A 13,477-nucleotide genomic window follows, 5' to 3' on the forward strand; every position below is an offset into this window, starting at 1 on the left:
TTGTTTATATAAACAAAATCTTAAATGATTTTAGCAATGCGTGCGGTATGGTTCACAAAGTCAAGGTTGCTCTTCTAGATGGGTTGGACGTGGGGTCCTCTCTTAGCTAATCTTTTTCTTCGAAAATTGTTAGTAATTTTGTTTAGTCACTAATGAAAAATAAAATGTTCTTTAGTGCACGACGCATCCTTTACTCCTTTATTAGATCGTCATACGTGAGATATTTAATCAAAATTGGATGTTTTGACAAAAGAAGGTTATGAATCTCAAATTTCTCAATTTGAGAACACGAGATAAAAGGCGGGAATACTTTAATCAAGTGTCTGGGGTGTAATATCACAACCTTTTCTTGCACATGCGACAAAGGGCCTGTTCTTTTCAGCTTAATTTCAGTTCAGTTTAGTTCAGCTCTAATTCGTTTAGTTCAGTTCAGTTCTTAATTTGCTTCTTTTATAAACAATTCATTTCAGCTCAGCTCATCTCCAATTAGTTAAGTTCAGCTCAGCTCAGGACCAAAGAGGAGAAGAATGTAAAATAATGTAAAATTTCGTCCAATAATATAGAAATTATGCTTTAATCGTGACCGTTGAGCTTTCACTCATAGCTCAAAAGTGAAAAGGTTTAGTTAGTCATCATGGGTTTAAATTTTTAAATTTAGATTTTAATGGTTTTATTTTTCTCCTAGGCCAAAAAGTCTTGCTTCCATGTCTTTGTATAGTATGAATGTATGTATAGTAGGCCAATTCTATTGGATGTTATAGGTGGCAATAGGTAGCTGATTAATTGGTCATCATCATGTAATAATGGTATGCCACTAAATATTTGGTACTGCATAATTTTCCACACATCACAATCACAAAAAATTGATTTGAAGCTTTTTTAAAACCTCTAGATAGCTTTGGGATAGATCTAGCTTTTCTTTCATCTTAATAATTCAGGCACAACAATAAATCATGAATAAATGATAGTACTATTAAAGAAATTTTGTACTCATTGTCAGGGGCGGATCTATGTAGGTGCATGGTGAGTCACGTGACTCACCAGCAAAAAAAAAAAAAAAATTGATTTTTTTTTTAAAAAAAAAAACATCAAAGAGACCGCCTATTATAGATAGGCGGTCTCTTTTCTGCTATTGCTGCCTAACACTTTGTCAGAGTTTTATAAATAACAAAGAGACCTGTTATTTAGATAACTGGTCTCTTTTCTGCTGACATTGAATATGAATCTTTGTTGCGCTGATTTCTTTGTTTCATTAAAGAGACCTGTTATATTTAATAACAGGTCTCTTTAAGTTATCTCACTATTTTATTTTTTTGTACTCCGTATAATTTTTTAATAATTCTTATTTCTATTTATACTATATTTGCGCAACCAATTTTAATATTTTCCCACAAAGCTTATCAATTAAGTAAAAAATCATAAAGTTAATTTAATGTAATAATTTCATAGTACGTACTATTTGTTTGTAACATGTTATTTATTTAGAGTACGTACTTTCGACTTGTAAGATTGAATTTTTAAATACATTGTAGTATGGATTTTTATGTCCTATTTTTGAATTGAAATCATTTTGATGAAATATATATATATAATTTTTGGATTGAAACAAGTGATCAGTTATTGATGGCGACTCACCAGTTCGAAAATCCTGGATCCGCCACTGCTCATTGTGATAAAAAGTCTTTAAATTTGTTTCTTAATATACTACTACGTAATATTCTTTTCATTCAGAATTACTTGTCATTTCAACCTTCAAAATTAGACATTTACCAATTACCACTAGTACTTTAATGCGAAGTTTACTATATAGTAGTTGTTCTTTTTTCTTTTCCCTCCTTTATTTAGGGCTTGTTCTCATTGACTGAACTCACCTGAACTGAACTGAACTGAACTGAACTCAGCTGAACTGAACTGAAATGAATATTTTATAAGAGAAGGAAATTAGGAGCTCAACTGAACTGAACTGAACTGAACTGAATTTCAACGTAAGAGAACAGGCCCTTAGTCTCCATCTCTCTATTAGTCATTCGGTTTAGAAATTAAACTCGATTACACAATTTTCCATTTAAGAAAAATTGAGATTTTTTATTTTTAAATTTTTTATTTTGCATTTCTTAAAGTAGTTTACATGACTATAATTATTGGACGGAGCCACAAAGGGTTATGGTATAATTGCAAATAATGTCTCAATTAGCACAAGTAATTCATTCTGGATTGTAATTGTTCGAGCTTTGGAAGTTTGGACAGTTAAACCTCCTTTGTTCATTTTTATTTGACCTTAGACGCACATTATCTCTTTACCGTTACTTTTTATACATAGATAGATAAAGACGCGGTTATATAAGATCTTTTTAGTGTCGTTCTAACAAAACATTTTACTTCATATATTTTACTGTAGTATTTTTCACTTATTGATAATTAATATGAGGTATATTTATTGTTAACGTTATTCTTTCATTGACAAGGGTGATAAATTAAATAAATTAATTTAATAGGTGATACACAATAATAAAAATCTTTTGCGAAAGGCCAAAAGCTTTCTTATAACGAACTTATCTTAGTTTTATGACCCCAATGCAAGTACGTACCTACCAAATCTCTTTCGGATATACCTATGACTTGTAAATTTGGCAACACAGTGTAGTTTATCTCATGTATCGGATTTTAGTCATTTTACTACGAAATATATGTGTTGCTTTGTAATACGCATTGATGTATATAGGTTGGTACTTGATAAGTTGATATGGTGTGAATTATTTTTTAAAAAAATTTCTTTGGTAAATCAAAGGGAGAAATTAGAACGTCGTTTTCTTGAGGTATATCATATCAGGTTTTAAAAATTCAATCACTTATAATGTGACCTTTATTATAAATTAAAGTATCATCGCCATTTGATTTGTTTCACGATTGATATGTATATAATATCTAAATATAACGAGTATTAGGTTTACATTAAGTTCTTATATATATATTATATGCAATGTGTGCAACCTTGTGAAAGGAGAAACTAGTAGGCTTTCTTTTATTCTTGCACATCTAAGAAAACTTTTATGTCATCTAGCAAATTTTCTCCGTACATAAAATTAATTATTATGAACTTAGGAGTTGTTTTAAAGCGTGGTTCATAGAATAATGTCAATAGCAATTATTATTATTATTATTATTATTATTATTATTATTATTATTATTATTAAGTTGATCTGAGCTGATATACTTGAGAAATTCAAGTATCTAAAAATAATGCAAAATGTTTTTGATTAAAAAAAATGAGAATTTCAGATAAAAACTCAAAAGAGAATTCAATTCCCAAAAGCCCTTCTTGTACTCTAGCTCAATTCTGCCTTTCATTTCCCAATCCAATAAGAAAAAAATACTAACAATAGTATCAACTATTGATTTATTACTTGTATAAAAGTGTGAATAACGATATAGGTGAATTTAAACACGAGTGAGTAAGACTTTTATGAAATATCTGAAAAAAACTGGATTGAGGAGTCTCGAATTTTTTTTTTTGTTCTCATCCCTTTCCTTCTCTACCAACCCTTGAACCCTTGTTCAAATGCAACCTAGCATATGCTCATTTTTAAGGCAATTCTCTACCAACCCTTGAACCCTCGAACTTGAGAGGCTAGAGCGTGTGACCTAACTACAAAAGTTTATAACTTAAAATAAACGAGTTACTCATTATAGGACGTTATTGTCATACGGGAAAACAATTGTGCATGCATCTACACCCACCAAATTAAGCCTAATTAAGCTGCACTTATTGTTGTTACAAGTTACAAGCCATTGACTTGTGCTTGCTAGTTGCTTGGCTTACTTGAAAACCTAGGTAGGGTAATAACAACATTCCTAGATAATTGCATCATTTTCAAGCTTCAATTAACTAGCGAACGGAATTACCTAAAAAATGAGCTTAAACAAACTGACAAACTATCAACAAAATAATATGGTTCGTCAATATTGTCTTATCATGTTCTTCCTTTGCTCCCTAACAACTACAAAAAGAAGAGGTCAACAAATCAATTTAATTGAAGATATTACCTTCTCAATTTCATCAAACTAAAGATATTATGATATACAAGTTTGTTGTATCAATTATCAATATATATTTCGCATTTAAAATCTCTACTTCAAGGAGTACGTGTCTCTTTCAATTTTTATATAATACTATAACTTATCATAATTTCTCAATTCTAAATTTCTAATTGTAACAATGCTACTAGTTTATTTTAAATCACATTACTATATTTTGTCTTTCTTATATTCTACTTTCATTTAACAATTTAAATCCTCATACTCAACCAAATAATCACTATATGAAGTGAAGCATGTTGTCGATTATTAATAAGGATGATGGAGGTGTATTCACATTTGATACTATATTGATAGAATTAACCTTTGAGTTTGTTGGTTCACTGACCTTCATGTCAAGTTTGATTAAGTAAAATCTGGTCATAAAATTTTAAGGAAGGTTAATTGAGTCAAACTATTCGAATAAAGTAATCGATTAAACTTTGTTAACTAATGTCAATGCAAAATATTTCGGAGTATTATTTTGTTGTCCTAAATTTTAGCATTCAAGGAGGCAACAATTACTAACAAATTCATGAAATAAACAAGCTAAGTCAATGATGGGTTAGTAGTAGTTGATTATAGTAATAATAAAGGGAGTACCAATTCTAATGAACAAATTTCAAATATAGATTTTGATTATCAACTTAATTACCATAAAACAAAGCAAAATCTTCCTCTTTTTCCAAAATCCACTTTATTTTTAATGAATTATTGGCCAAAAGCCTACAATTAGATTAATTATATAAGTAATTCAGGTGGAAATGAATGTGGACACCACTAACATGGGAAGAAATAACGCGCAAAAGAAGTAGCCGCAATTTTAATCATAATGTTTGCCATGATTAAATTTTTTTTATACTAAGGTGAATTTTATCAAAATTCTATGATTTTGGATATAATATGATATACGTGACGGCCATAATGGGGAAGACGTGTTCATGTCAAAGGAAATTAACATAACTTAGGAGTATAAGAATATGAAATTATGAAGAAAATTAATTGATAATGATAGTAAAATTAAAAAATTAACAGGTATACAAAAGAAGTGAACCGACTTTATAATAGAATATGGACGACTTTATCATTGAATTTGTGTCCACGGGTGTTGTTTCGTTTTCAATTGGGGTTGAAATGATGTTTTTTAAATTGTAGAATGTTTGTGACTTTGATATAATAATATGACTCTTGAACTATGCAAATTCTATGGTAGAACTCTCATCCTTCTTGTATAGGTTATTTTCATATACTCGAATGTACACTATTCATCACAGGTTGACTTCATGTATGTATACAATAATTTAGAAGTTTTCAATAAAATAGACGCTTTTGAGCTTTTGGGCCTGAAGAGTTGAGCAAGGCCAAATTTTAGGTTGTTCGGGTATTTTGTCGAAATTTTACACTACACCCCGGTGTAGCTTCTGCTACCTACACCCCCCCTCCCCAAGTGACGTCATTTTGCACATATAATATTTCAAAACTGAACATATTTTATTAATAGTTGTAAATGAACATACAATTATTTATAATTGAACATTTAATTAAAGAGCATTATTATAGATGAAAAATGTATAAAATTTATAATTTTGTACTTGTTATTGAAATTTTTTGAAGGTAGCACACACTCCTTATTGTAATTGTAAGAATCATTTCCATGAAAACTACAATATAGCACACACTCTTATTGAAATTCCTTATTAAATTTGTTAAAATAACTAATTCATGATATAATTGGGTGCTTTAATTAGTAGTATAAAAATGAAATTTTAAGTATATGCACATATTCATTTTAAAATTAATGCATTTACTTGTTGATCATGAATAAGAACGAAAATGAACATTTATCAATACGTAAATTAACACTTATCATCTATTAAAATGTGAATGACGTTATACTAACATATAAATGAACATTTAACAAAATGAAAATGAACATTCATAAAAATAAAAAAAAAAATTAAAGAAATAATAAATAATAAAAAAAATAACTACGAACTATAATCTTTGTTTCTCTTCTCTGAAACAGTTTCCTTCGCTCTGCAAACAAAACTGAAGAATGTACAGATATAATTTATTAGTTCTTCAATAAAAATTGCTAAGATTATAGTATAATACTTACATTGATTTACATTACTATATATGTAAATGAACATTATGAATTTCATATATGATCAAAAGATTTCATAGTATGCACAAGTCAGTTTCTCAACTCACATGAATGAATATTTATGCATTTCATAAATGTGCATAACGTATCATAAAAATGAACATTTTTTTATTTTGGCATATAAAGTCAAATATAAACTCAAATAGATTCAAATATATAAATGAACATTTATAATTCAGTATATGTTCATATATTACCTCGGAATTGTAGAAATGTTAACATCTATACCATAAGTTTTAATATCTTTTAAAAGTTCTTGATCTACAATAGGAGATTTTTACAATGACTATGTAGTAATATATAAATAAATATTTGTATTAATCATTTATTAACATGTGAATGATTGTATACTAATATATAAATGAACATTTATCAAAATGAAAATGAACATTTATAATTTTTTTTTTAAAAAAAAAAAAAAAACACCACTACGAACTAATTTAATTAATGCTTACTTTTCTTCAGATTTTTTTTGGTGTTCTTCTCTGAAGCTATTTCCTTCATACTGCTATAAAAAAAATGAAATACTTCATACTTAAAATTCAAAATGTACTTGTTCAAATTGCTAGTTTTAAAACTAAAAATAGTAAATGTTCCTGTAACACAATTGCAACTAAACATGGGCACGGGCCGTGCCGGCACGCGGGTGGCACGGACCCGGCACGACTCCGGCACGGCCCGACACGGCACGGCACGGCGGCCCACCTGTGGGCCGTGCCGTGAACAATTTTTTGGATTTTGGCACGGGCACGGCCCGTGGCACGGTGGCCGGCATGCTGGCACGACCCGCCGGCACGGCCAGGCACGTGCCTTGACCGTTGGAAAACTAGCCGTTTTTGGCCGTTTTCCAACAGCTCTAAAACGGCTAGTTTTCCCCCCCGTTTTCCAACACCGATATTCCTATGATTTATATTTTTGCTTCTATTTTAGATCCTAGACAAAAATATGATGGCACCTTTTTATTAATTGATATTTATTATAGTAACATGAATTTTGAAGATGCTGTTGAAACTTTTAAAAATAAGGTGACGGATGAGTTTTTTTCTTTATATAGAGTTTATGAAAGTAAATATGGAACCGTGTCTCGATTTGCCCCTTCTCATACATCCAAAAATGTAAGTAAACGGGACAAAGGTTTATTTGCACAAGCTGCTAACATGATGTCCAAGTTTTCAGGTACGGAATCATCATCAAGTAAGAGAACACAAAGCGATGTTTCGGAGTTGCAAATGTACTTAAGTTACGACTTCATGAAAGGCATGGACGATGAAGAGAAGTTTGGCCTCGACATCCTCGATTGGTGGAAATCACAAGCCGTGAAACATCCAATTTTGTCGGCAATGGCTCGTGATATTTTTGCTATCCAAGTCTCCTCCGTTGCCTCCGAAAGAGCTTTTAGTGCGTCGGGAAGAGTTTTAGACGATAGAAGAACAAGACTAAAACCCGAAACACTTGAAATGTGTGTTTGCTTCAAGGATTGGTTGGATGCCGAAACTCGTTCTCAAGATCGTACTTATGCACAAAACGACGACGATGAAGGAACGTCGACTTCTTTTAGTTCTCATACTTCTCAATCCACTCAATTGGCGGATGAACTTGAACCTCTAGGAGACGAAGACGAAGACGAAGATGAAGACGAAGGCGAAGACGAAGACGACCAATAATAATTACATGATTACATATTTACATTATACACTATTGTATTCTTTTTGTATTATCGAACTTCGTATTCCGTATAATAAATGAAGTTATTCAATATTCATACACTATTGTACGATTTTTAATTATCATTACTTATTTTGTAATTTTGTATTATTGAATTATCATACATTCGTACCGGCTACCGTCATATAATAAAATAAGTTATTCTTCAATTTTTTGTGTTTTCGGATTATCGCACTCGTATTTTTTTTATTATATGCATTGTTCATTGTTTTTAATTCGTTTTTTTTATCATTTATTTTTTTTTTTTTTTAAAAAAAAAAGATGGGTGACACGGTTTGGCCCGCGGCCCGGCACGGCACGGCCCGCTAGGCACGTGGGCCGTGCCGTGGGCTGGGGTGTGCCAATTTCAGGCACGGCACGGCACGGCACGCCGCGGAGCCGGCACAGTACGGCCCCCACCCCGGCACGGCCAGGCACGGCCCGCGGCGGCACGGGCACGGCCCGTGCCCATGTTTAATTGCAACAATAAATTATAAAAATTAGGATTTATACTCTTTTTCGAATTAAATATGAACAAAATCACTTACTCCTTTGAATTTCGATCTTGATTTGTTGAATTATGTAGCAGTTGAACAGTTTTTTTGGATAATTTGTCACAAATTTTGTTGAAAATTTTGGATTGGAAAATGCTGAAAATGGGTGTAGAGAGAGAAAATGCAGAAAATGGGTGAGGAGAGAGAAAGTGAAAAAAGATAAATGGTGGTTTGATTTTTATTGTACAATTGCAGAAAGTGGGGTATATGAGGGAGATTGTGAGGGGGGGGTGTAGGGTGTGGTACCTACACTAGGGTCTAGTGTATACCAATTAGGTATTTTGGGGCCAATTTAAGTTGGGCTTTTTTTCAACTCACAAATCAGGCTAGGTGGAGCCTCCAATCTCTATGTGAGTTAGAAGCATCTACATTTGAATACATGATGTTTAAAATGTACCTATAGGTTAATGATTGAAAGTAAGGGATAATTCAAGTGGTTAGAGCTTCTCTCTCGGTACCAGGAGAAATTGAGATCGATTTTCATCATTCACCTTTGTGGCTCTCTAAACACCAAAAGAAAAATAAAATTGAGTAACGATTGACTTGACTCTTAGTGATTCAAGGTTCGCCGTACAAGTATGGTATAAAAAACAAGTAGTAGATTTTAGCTCCATGATTCCTACTTATTTGAAAGAAGATATGATGGATGGCAATTAACAAGTAATCAATACAAAGTACAATAATTGAGGCCATTATTGCAATATTATCAAATATAAATATGGTTGTAAAAAGGAAAAAAAAAACCAATTATAATTAACTTTTTCAGAAATGAATCATCTAACTTTACATATAAAACCAAATTCAAAAACGAAAAACATAAATTAGTCCAAACTTCTAATCATCACCATCTTAAAAGAGCTTGTCTTTTGATTATTATAATTAATACTAATTTGAGACTCGTGTTCACTTTATAATCTCAACTCTCAAGAAACCACTGAACTCTAAGGGGCTGTTTGGTTCACCTAAGAAAAAAGGGAATGACTTAAAGAAAATTAAACGAGAAGAACAAAATGTAACTACATAGTACTACATACCTTTGATTTACGATGTTTGTTTTATAATACAAAGGGAAACAAGCCACCAAAACACCACCACACAACCACCTCTTTCCCTTCACTTTCCCACCTTCTCTAGCCGCCACCCACCACCCAGCCTCACTCTTTGCCCTTCGTAGCACCTCCCCACCCTATCTACGAAATCCCTCCCCTCCTCCGAGAACCTTATCCACCCTCACAAAACCCTAGAAACTCCTCCCCCTCCCCGTAAAATCGTTAACCGCCTCACTCCTACCCTCGAAAAACCTTAGCGGCTAGACAACTAGAAAAGATATTTAATTTTAAATTTTTTATCTTATTTATTTTATTTTATTTTATTTTATTTGTTTATGTTACTCACTAAGAGTCTTACATAGTATGCTATACATTAATGGAAAATTTTATATACCCTTGGGTGGAAGGTGCATCCAAGGGTATATTTAGTTCATTTAGTATGTTTACCTCATTTTAAAGCTACTCTTGAGTGGCACTTATCTCTATTTGCACCTTGATGTAGATAAAAGGTTCTGATACATTTACACTTCTCTACGAATTTACAATTTAGAATTTAATATAGATTTATACACTACAATTAATATTAATCTTTCATTTGTTTCATAGTACTTGAAACACCTTGTTTTTGCACTCTCATCAATTCACAAAACATACGTTCATTATTTTTGTGATTTGCATAAAAGAAAAAATATACATATATATAATTATGTGAGATCTTATTAAAATTGTTGCAAACATATTTTATCACTATTACATATTTCGCGCACAAAATAACGATTAAACCCATTTCCAATATAGGACTGTAAGAGGATCAAAGCCCAAATGTATTAACCTCAAACATACTAGATTACTAGCCCAATATCTCTTAAGCCATTATCTATGGTACAACACCAAATATTTATCCAATTGTAAATCTCACACATAAATTTCCCGGGAAATTTCAAATCTTTCAAACATTCAAATATCACATGGGTGTAAATTCTGGTGCTTCAGCCATAAAAAACTTCCTTCAAATCAACCCCATTGCAGATAAACTCAAACCAACCAAATCAAAATCCACCATTAACGCCATTCTCTCTCACCTCGAAGCCGGCCGCCTTAAGAAAGCCGTCTCGCTTCTCTTTTCTTCTCCTTTCCCTTTTGATCTCCCGCTTTAGGGCCGCCTCTTTCAGCTCTGTTCTGCAAGTAGAGCCATTGTTGAAGCTCGTAAAGTCGAGTCTCACTTGATCTCATACTATGATCCACCTCCCACATTTTTGCTTAACCGTGCGATTGAGGCGTATGGTAATTGCCGGTGTTTGCAGGATGCACGTGAACTGTTTGATGAAATGCCTCACAGAGATGGTGGGAGTTGGAATGCTTTGATGACTGCGTATGTGAAAGGGGGGTTTCCGAGTGAGGCGTTGGGGGTGTTTTTGGATATGAATCGAGCAGGGGTTTTGCCGAGTGAGGTTACTTTTGCTAGTGTTCTTGGGTCTTGTGGGGTTTTGTTGGAATTGGGTTTTGCTAGGGTTGTTCATGGGTTTGTTTTGAAGTTGGGGTATGGTGGGAATGTGATATTAGCGAGTGCGTTGGTTGATGTGTATGGGAAATGTGATGAGATTGTTGATGCTAGGAGGATGTTTGATGAGATTGAAAGACCGAATGCTGTTTCGTGGAATGTGATTGTAAGGCGGTATCTTGAAGAGGGTGATGAGAGACAGTCGATTTTTATGTTTTTTCAGATGATTCGAGCAGGGGTAAGGCCCTTGACGTTTACCTTTTCAAGTGCTCTTGTTGCGTGTTCTGCTAGGCAGGCGGTTTTAGAGGGAGTTCAGATACATGGTGTTGTGATTAAGTATAGACACGAAGATGATGAGAAAGTTGCTACTTCTCTGATCGATATGTACGTGAAATGCAATGATTTTGTGAGTGCCAGGAAGATATTTGATCAGCTTAGTGTTAAGGATTTACTTTCTTGGACTTCTATGGTATCGGGATATGCTATGGCAGGAAGACTTAAAGAAGCTCAAGAGCTTTTTGATAAGATGCCCGAGCGAAGCATCATCTCTTGGAATGCAATGTTGGCAGGGTATGTACGCTCTGGCCAATGGGAGGAGGCCCATAGTTTTATTTTTAAGAGGCGCCAGAATATTTATGATGCTGACGGTGTAACTCTGAATCTAGTGCTGAGTGTGTCCGCTGCACTCTCTGATATTGAGTGTGGTAGACAAGCTCATGCTTACATCTATCGACATGGATTTGAGTCTGTTATATATGTGAACAATGCACTCATTGACATGTATGGAAAATGTGGGGACTTAAGAAGAGCTAGAATTTGTTTTCGTAACATGAGTGGTCAGAGGGACATAGTATCGTGGAATTCCCTAATGAATTCCTTGGCACAACATCAGATGAGCGTGGATGTTATTTATATGTTCCGTAGGATGCATAAGGAAACAACTCCTAATGAATATACATTTTCAACCCTTCTTGCAGCATGTGCTAACATATTTGCATACAACCAAGGAAAACAAATCCATGGTTTTATGATCAGGAATGGCTATAAGATAGATGTTGTTATAGATGCTTTGCGTGAGATGTATTCAAAATGTGGACATCTTGAATATGCACTTAAGGCCTTCAAAATTGCAAAACCGGGGGATAAGATCCTCTGGAATTCTATGATTATTGGGTGTTGTCGCCATGGTAAAGCAAGGGAGGCTCTTGCCTTGTTTGATTTGATGAAAGAGATTGGGGTTGAACCTAATAATGTTACCTTCCAGGCAGTTTTCAATGCATGTATTTACGAGGGATTTGTTGATGAGGGCAAGAGATATTTTGATGCTATGATCAATGATTATGGCATCACGGTCAAATTAGAGCATTATGAGTGTATGATCAATCTTTACACCAGATATGGAGCAATGAAGGAGCTTAGAAATATTTTAAAGATGCCTTTTAAGCCAACCGCGTCCATGTTGACAAGGGTTTTTGATGCTTGTAAAGTATATCCTAATCCAAGATTGGCAATGTGGGTGGCTAAAAAGTTAAATGAGCTGAACCAAAGCTAAGCCATCCAGTTCCTTACCATACTGAAATAATCGACAAATCCAGTCTGCCCCTTGATAGCCATCATTATAGCAGTAGTGATTGACCCCTTCATGGCTCATCACTTTAACTTCCCTTTGCTGTGTGGCATGGGAAAATTTCTTTGCCTGTGTTTTAACGTATCTTTGATCAAGTACAACACAGTTCTCAAGAAGGGAACTCAGGCTCTTGCAGAATCTGCTAATCAGTAATTGGATGCATTCTATGAAGGAAAGTAGGTAAAAATGTGGTAAACGTTTTTTTTTTTCTTTTTGTTGATCATAGATGTGAAAAGAACGGCTTCATTTGTTCCTGCTTTTTTTTTTTTTTGTTAACCCTTCTGTTCAGTTTCTCCACCCCTCCCCTTGAAGGTGAAGGTTGGTGATTTTTCATCTTTACTTAATTTACCAAAATTGGTATAGGAAACATAATTTGTTCTGCTAGCAGCATTAGAATCATTTATGTGTAGATGCATGCATTTGAAACACAATGATGTAGTACCATTATTGATTTAAACGTCTTAGAAATCATACATTGTGAATACAAGTTAATTATTGTCATCAATCTTTCTTAACTGTAAGCTTTATCGATTAATGAACGTTGCTGTTTCTACATATGCAGATTTGGCAGGAACGCCTTTTAATTGCAGTCTTGAAGGTCTCTTTTCAGCTTCCTCATCTTAACTTTTGAGGTTATGCTGATATTAAGTGTTCATTTGGCATGATTGCAAAATTCTTTATTAAACGTTGAAGACAACTCATCATCGATACAATCAGCTAGCATCAAGGTAAATCGTTAATCTCTTTAGCTGAAAATCTGATACTATGATTTGAATTCTGTCATACTGTTTGAATTGAGAC

General features: G+C 33.4%; 1 pseudogene; it reads left to right on the forward strand.

The window, feature by feature from the left end:
- Positions 1 to 10,466: 10,466 nt before the first annotated feature.
- LOC145615646 (pentatricopeptide repeat-containing protein At3g26540 pseudogene) lies at positions 10,467 to 12,789 on the forward strand (annotated as a pseudogene).
- Positions 12,790 to 13,477: the final 688 nt, after the last annotated feature.

This window comes from Chenopodium album, chromosome 25, assembly GCF_948465745.1.
Source record: "Chenopodium album chromosome 25, dcCheAlbu1.1, whole genome shotgun sequence".
Classification (NCBI taxonomy): Eukaryota; Viridiplantae; Streptophyta; class Magnoliopsida; order Caryophyllales; family Amaranthaceae; genus Chenopodium; species Chenopodium album.